This window comes from Carassius gibelio, chromosome A18 (assembly GCF_023724105.1).
Source record: "Carassius gibelio isolate Cgi1373 ecotype wild population from Czech Republic chromosome A18, carGib1.2-hapl.c, whole genome shotgun sequence".
Lineage (NCBI taxonomy): Eukaryota > Metazoa > Chordata > Actinopteri > Cypriniformes > Cyprinidae > Carassius > Carassius gibelio.
This window is the reverse complement of record NC_068388.1, coordinates 3,755,273-3,763,384: the sequence shown is the minus strand read 5'-3', so window position 1 is coordinate 3,763,384 and position 8,112 is coordinate 3,755,273.

Genomic DNA, 8,112 nt, shown 5'->3' with positions numbered 1-8,112 from the left:
AAAATATTTTTATATCAAAATGTACATTAGAATACAGGTCACAGTTGCTCTTTTCACCAATTTCAACCAGTTTTCACGGTGACAGTGACTCTGATTGGTGGATTTATCTTTAGGATTATGAGTAGGGGAATAAACATATTCAGCATTGAATCCTTTGAGGCCATGAAACAAAATATAATTTGAAATGAAAGCAAACCTAAGTGAAAAAATAACCTTTCTTGTTTTTCAATGCATTTAATAAGCAGTTTCTTATTCAGCACCAACTAGCTCTGTATTAAAAATTAATTTCCTCCAGCCAAATGAACCCAATTAAAGGTATAATTAGAGATAGCTGACTTCGCAGACAGACTTAATTACATCGAGACCGGCTAAATATAAACCTCATTTATAACTCTCATTTACTCTGACCCCGGAGTCTGAACAGTTACAGACGTTGCAAACACTTACACATTCCCAGAGCCTTCTGTTCTCCAAACAGATGAATCAAAAATTGAATTGTTTGTGTGACATGGCTCCCAATATGTCACCATCAAGCATACACAAACACAGTTTGAGAAAACACATGACACCAAAGATCAATCATAGCGGAGGCCATGTGACGGTAACCTGCATGTCTGAAGGAACTATTCATTCTTCACTGTAGCGGAAAATACACAAGATGAATTTGTGGCAATTCATCCATGAACCACAACTAAAGTGTAGCTGGGTCATGCAGAAAGAAAATGGAGTGGACAAAAGCAATTCCACATCAGCAGTATCTAAAATGATTCAGCGCTTCTTTAAGATTCAGTCAGCGAAGCCAAATTTGTTCATGGTGTATGATGCAATAACATTTTCATACAGGGAACGAGTTTTGTTTAACTTAAAGCTGCAGTAGGTAACTTTTGTAAAAATATATTTTTTACATATTTGTTAAACCTGTCATTATGTCCTGACAGTAGAATATGAGACAGATAATCTGTGAAAAATCAAGCTCCTCTGGCTCCTCCCAGTGCTCCTATTGCCATTTGCAGTTACAGACCGCTCCCGGTAAGAAATCAACCAATCAGAGCTGCGGTCCGTAACTTTGTTTGTGTTCAAAATGTAGAAAAATGTATATAATAAGAGAGTACACCATGAATCCATTTTCCAAACTGTGTTTTTAGCTTGTCCTGAATCACTAGGGTGCACCTATAATAAGTGTTTATATTCGGACTATTTTAGATTGCTTCGGGGGTACCGCTGCGGAGTAACCCAGTACCTTTGTGATTCTTCATAGACATAAACAGAGAGAAGTAGTTCCGGCTACGATGTTCTTCCGCAAGACGCAAGCAGTTCTGTTTATTAACCGCTAGAGCGTCAAAAGTTCCCTACCGCAGCTTTAACTACAATTTGACAGGCTTTAAATCAACTAAGTATATGTGTCACATTATCCTTCAGAAATCAGTATAATATGATGAAATATTTCTCAATGTCACTTTTGAAAATAGTTGCTTAATATTTTTGTGACAAAAGTTCAAAGAAACAGCATTTTTTAACAAAAATCTTTTGTAACATTATAAATATAATTACTGTCACATTTGGTCAGTTTAATGTCTCCTTGCTAAATAAAACTATTAATAAAATAAATAAAAAAGTTTTGGCATATATATATATATATATATATATATATATATGTGTGTGTGTGTGTGTATGTGTGTGTGTGTGTGTGTGTGTGTGTGTGTGTGTGCGTGTGTGTGTGTGTGTGTTTGTGGGTTTTGTGTATTATTGTGCTTATTATAAAAATGCACATCACAGGAGGAGGGCCATTAGTGCTTTATACATGAGTGACCATTAACAGATTTGCTGTCCATGAAGAGCATTTTGAATCTGTTACTTAAGATGTTGCATTTGTAGACAGCGAAGAGGCTCACTAGGGCTTTGAAAACAGCTTTTGTGTAATATATAGATGTTGCTTACAGGCCTCTGCTGTTTTGTAGTACAGAGCCTGGCTAAAAGGTCAAATTCCTGCTTTGTTTACTGCTCCAACCTATAAAGTAAAGACAGAAGAAGAGCTTTTAAAAGGCAATATAGCCAAGCTGCACACAGCAGGAGAACGTCTGCTTGATTTATCACCATGACTTAGCAGAAATGGTTTCATAAACACTGTGAATGAAGATTCCAATGCAAGAAGATCTACTCCAGACAACAGATCCATCAAATACTGTCACACGTACAGACAACACACACTTGCACAAAAGCTCAGAGAGTCAAATCAGAGTTCACGGTGTACCCAGCCAATGAATTCATGAGACAAATGAGGGAAAACAGAGATCCCTCGTCGATCCAGAGTTCTCTCTAGGAGATTAATAATTCATAGCTGATAAATTATTGAGTGGGATCAATGGAATAGAGGCCGCTGGCAAATTTCCCATGGACAGTTTAATCCAGTAGTGTCTGCTGAACGCTGGACTTTCCCAACAAAACACTTCCAGAAAAGTTTTTACCAACTACTGTTGGAAATAAATTGGAGATCTCTAGAGTTTCCCATTCAGAGTCTTTGAGAAATGTATGGGAGGTAGTTTTTCACAAAGTCACATCTGAATTTGTTTAGCACTATATGTACTAGGACACTTCTGCCCTGCAATACTAGTATATTATGAGGAAACATGTAAACTCTCATAATCTTTGGCCATTATTCTACCACATAGAGGAATCAGAATATATAATGAAGATGCAATAATATGATCAGATTTTCCTCAAATGTTCATCTGTCTGTGTGCAACTTTTGTCTTTGTCATAGTCTTTGTTCTGTGCATAATGTCATAGGTTATGAGTATTCAATGAGGCAGACCTGCCATGATTAATAATTTTTTTGAGGATGCATTTTTGTGACATTTATCCACTCAAGTATCTTGTCTCTAAGTGCTTCAGCCTCTGTTTCCAACCTCCATAAGCAAAAATGTCCTTATTACAATCATGCTCACTGACATTGTTATTATTATTTTATTACTTTATGGCTTTTGTTATTAATGCATTTGCAACTCTGTGATTTTATACTGTATATACACTACCATTCAAAAACTTAGGGTCAGTTAATTTAATTTCTTTTTGTAAGAAAAGTACACTTTTATTCAGCAAGGACGCATTATATAGATCAAAAGGGAAGACTTTTATAATTAAGGATCTATATTACAAAAGCACTGTTCTTTTGAACTTCCTATTCATCAAAGAATCCTGAAAAAACTGTTTTACAGTTTGCAAATAAATATTAAGCAGCACAACTGTTTTAACGGTGATAATAATAATAAGAAACATTTCTTGAGCAGCAAATCAGCAAATTAAAATGATTTGTGAAAGATCACGTGACACTGAAAAGTGAAAATTCAGCTTTGTCATCACAAGATTAAATTACATATGAAATCATAAATTACATATCAAACCATTTGCTTGATGTAGCTTTGCAGAAGTGATTATACTTGAGTTCCTTTTCACAGTTTCACAAATATTTCCATAAAAACATATTGTAGTCATATGTGTTATGCGCACTCTAGGAAGCTTGACATTTTGTTCCTATAATATAAAAAAATCTTTGCTTCGGTTAAATCTATGCTGTGGACAAAGATTTATGTGCATAAAACATGATGTATTTTTTTGTGCTGTATCTCATTTTTGCTATCAAATGATCAACTGAAATGAGATGAGGCTCAAGCGTGCACCTTGATGTTGTACAGTATGTGGCTCCAGGGGTGAGGGTGTTCAGCAGGGTTTCTGGGATGTCCAGGCTCTTGAAGACCTCAGTAAAGGTTGGGTCGGGATGTGGACATATTTGCTTGTATCTGAGAGGCATTCGCCAGGACAGCAGGATCCCTGAGGAACCGACCTGCTCCCCTTCTGGTTTCGAGGGGACCGTGGGTACTGCATACACGTAGATAAAAAACACAGAAAAACATTCAGTATATAATCCTATTGTATGACAGCTTTATTCAATACTTGAATCTAATTGGTTAATTACAGAAATTTTTTTATTTAGTTTTTAACACACAATTCATTATGATTGTCACTTCTTGCATTTATGTTGCCATTATTTCCTATTCTTCTGTAATGAAGCAGGACGGATATTGTTGCTTTGACCTAGATTTTGTATCATTCGGGTCATTATCAAATTTAGAAGTCTTGCAGAAGGCATTTGGCTCACTAAAACTATCATTTTCAACCTTGCATTTGTATTTAAATCTTACAAATGGTAGTTCTTTAATTGGCCTCTGTGGTTCCATTAAGAACTTTTAACATCCATGAAATCTTCCAATTGTACTTTATAGTGCAAAAAATTAAATCTACATTAAATCTTTAAAAAAACATTTTTAGGTTATTAAATTGCAGACAACCTTGCTAATCTCAAGTATTCAATTAGGTATTTAATTAATATTTATATTGTTAAAAGAGCCTGCATAATGCATGTCATGCAGTGCAAAAACATGCAACTGACCTGTGCAATGATAAGATCTTATGTTTTTGTGTGTTTTGTTGAAGGAGTTGTTTTGCACCTTCAAGTTCAGGGTTATTTTAGCTTATTTTTATTAAGTGGTTGCATTTCTGATAATTGAATGGAGTATAATTTTTTCAAATAAGGCTCATTTTCAGTACACGACAAAGCTTGCTGAGTCACGTCTCTCCTGGAAGACCAAAACATAATATACTACACAATAAACCTCAGGTAAAATCTAAATGTCAGCACAAGATAATCAGCAAACCACACTTTAAATGTGATCGGATATATGAATGTGATTCTTATAGCACTGGCTATGCCTGACTGAAGACAATGGCTCACATTAATCAAACACGCAGCAATATTCCCCCAAAATACCATCATGCATCAAACTGTCTTCAAAACATCAAGATACCATTAATAATACATGCACCTCAGACACTCCCACAAACACACACAGGAGTCTGGGGTTTGCGTGCACTTCAAATGATGTGTATAACTGGCAATAATTTTATCAGAAATCATTTGCTCATAAATATCATACAACAAAAGCATCTTCTGTGGTCTTCTGTCACATGTTCACAAACACAAGGTTTGTTAAGTAATGTAACAGCGACAGGCTAAATTACGGTACGTGATGTCACACCGCCTGTTCCAGAAAAACAATAGTTTTATCAAATCTGAGGATAAAATAGCCTGATTTCACCAGTAAAACAGGATAAGATTGCAAATTCTTGCTTACTTGCATTACATATATATGCATAAGCCACAGTTGAATTTCACTGCAAATAAATAATTAAATATCAACCATATAAATCAAGTGGCATTTGCTGACAAATACATCTTGAGCTTTTCTCATTAACTTATTTTACTATTTTGAGCCATCTTGCATAGCAGCTGATCCCAAGATCTAAAAGAAAGTTACTTTAACTTCACCCAGGTGTACATAAATGGCAATGTAAAATGATGCAGAAAATTGTGTAATGTAAATGGCAAGTAACATAGTGAATTAAATGTGAAATTCTTTCTCCACACACTCTGCCCAGCTGACACAGATAGTCTTCTCCCTGACACCTGGCATACAGCTGCGGGAGAGCAGTGACTCAGGGCCTGCATCCCTAAACTGAAAAATCCTCCCTTTGGAGGACGCCTTCCAAGGTAGGAAGGCATCAAGGCATGTCCAAATTCAATGTTAGCTTCAGTTTCTGTCTCCTGAGATGCCTTCATCTGGACGTTTTTTGAAGGCAGCATAGATGTATCCTTCGCTGCCTTTGATATCCCACAATCCTGTGCGTTCCATTCTGTGACAGTTAAGCCAAAAAATTAAGATGCCGTCTGAAAGTTGCAGTCGGTGGTCAGTTTGTGTGTAAATGTATGTTTTTGATCAACGTTTTCCACTTTTTATATCATTTCTAGCAAGAAATTCATATTGCAGTTATGGTATATTTTGTATATATTCTATATATTGCGGTAGATCATTAAACACACAGATTTCAGTTTTGCACAATAAAAGAAAAAGATGCAAACACATGCACACAGACAGTATATTTTATAGGCCTGCCTATAACCCACCTTGAGCTGTGACAGACAAAACTGTGATCCTGTGAGCAAGATAAGCCTTCAACCCTCTGATTCATCTCGTCTATGCGAATAGCATGGCCTCTGAAAGAGGCTAGATCCACCCAGTGCAGGATGAAGGGCTCAAACTGAGCGTTTTGGGTAGAATCAGCAGCAGTTCAACACAATGCAATCTGATTGGATGTAACAGCTGTCACTGTGAGATTCTGAGGAAAATTAACTGTTACAAAACAGTACATTTTGGAGTAAATAATTAATTTAATGTGCGTTGGTACTATAGATATAGAGACTTACTTGTATTGGCAATAAAAATGGGTCCAAGTGTCTAAGATGCCCCCCTGGGGCGTGTAAGAACCCGTGAGAAATGATAGATGTGGCCAGGAGAGAGACCTTGAACTCTCACTCTGTCTGGAGTGTTTGTAAGTGCAATGTGTGAGATGGTTTCATCCTTCATCTTCTGATTAGAGCAAGAGTTAAACCAGCAGATAAGTCCAGGTGAGATTCGTTAGACCAGATAAATGCTACTTCTGTCTCACACACACTCTCCAGTTTCAGCCATTCACTGCTGCTCTGCAACACTGCAACAGAGACAGTTCATCTAAAAAGAAACTCTCAAATCAAATCTTAAGATCTCAAATATTTCTGTTAGACAGCAATTCAAATAAATAAATAAATGAAAACAGAGACTAAGAGCCTTCAAATGGCACATTTCATGTGCACCAGTAGTCTTGTGGTGATCTGTGAAAGTACACAAAACCATGGAGTGTCCCATGTGTGATTTAAATGTTTAGAAGTGTCCTTCCAAGTGGCTCCTTCGGTGCAGAAATCACAGTGTACTATTACCCAGCAGTCCATGCTGCAAAACACAGACTCAGAGATGAGCTGAACGTGTCATTTTGGCCTGCTGCTTCTCAATTTCTTTCTCAAACATACTAGATGGGTAGCAGCAACTGTTTGGTTAACACTGTTCTTCAAAATATCTTCTTTCATGTTCAAAAGTATAAAACAAATTCATACAGGTCTGGAATCACATGAGGGTCAGTAAATGATGAAATGAAAAAAAACTTTTACTTATTACTTTTAGTCTCCAGAGGAAATGATCCCAGTAATCTCATGTATATTTTCTAGAGTTTCATAAAAAAAGATCTAAACACTCTTAAAATATGCTACATAGATAATAAAGCCTACAGTAAAATCACAAAATTTCTCATCCAAATCTTGTAAAATAAAATGATCTGAGCTATGCTATTTACATCACTTTAATTTAATTTAGTTTTTATTTTGTTAATACTTTGCATTAGGTTGTTTAGTAACAACCTAACAAGTAATGTTTAGGTTTAGTAACTTTATGATGTGCTTTTAAAAACTTTTTGTTTGTAATTTATATTAAGTTAGCTTTATTTTTATTTCATTTTAGTCATTTTTGATTACAATTTTAACTAATTAGCTAATTTTTTTCAAGTAAAATGTATATTTTAATTAACATCAGCTTGGTTTCAATTAATGGAGAAACATTAGAGACTAATTTTATAAATTGAAACCCCTGAGCAATACGGCTTTTCTCTGGTCATTTCTCTGAAAATGCTCAGTCCTGACCAAGCAATACTTATTGCTCAGCTTGATTTATCAAAACAGGACATATTCCTGGATCAAAATGCTTTGTTGATCCAGGAACAACATTCATATCAACCCGATCAGTCCTGAATTCAACCCAAGCTCTTTTTCCAGGAACAACAGTGGAGGTTGATCGAGGAACAAGTCCTGCTTGTGTAAATCATATCCAACTTATCGCAGTGAAAGTAACTACACTCTGTATCTCGCTCCTTCATACACTTCATTCAGGAAGCTGCAGGTCACACAGGAAAGCAGTGAAGAAGTATCCTGCTCCAGTCCCATTCGTCAGCAGTGCAACACAGCCGTTTGATTGGATGCAAGCGATGATGTCATTTCAAAATAAGTTGTAGGTACAGCCATCAAACCAGTGGAATTCACTTTCTGTCTGTGGATATTTGAAACTCTGAATGGAATACTGGTATAAAACGAGGCTGCATTGCTTAGAACAATGACCAAAATAAAAATGGGCAATT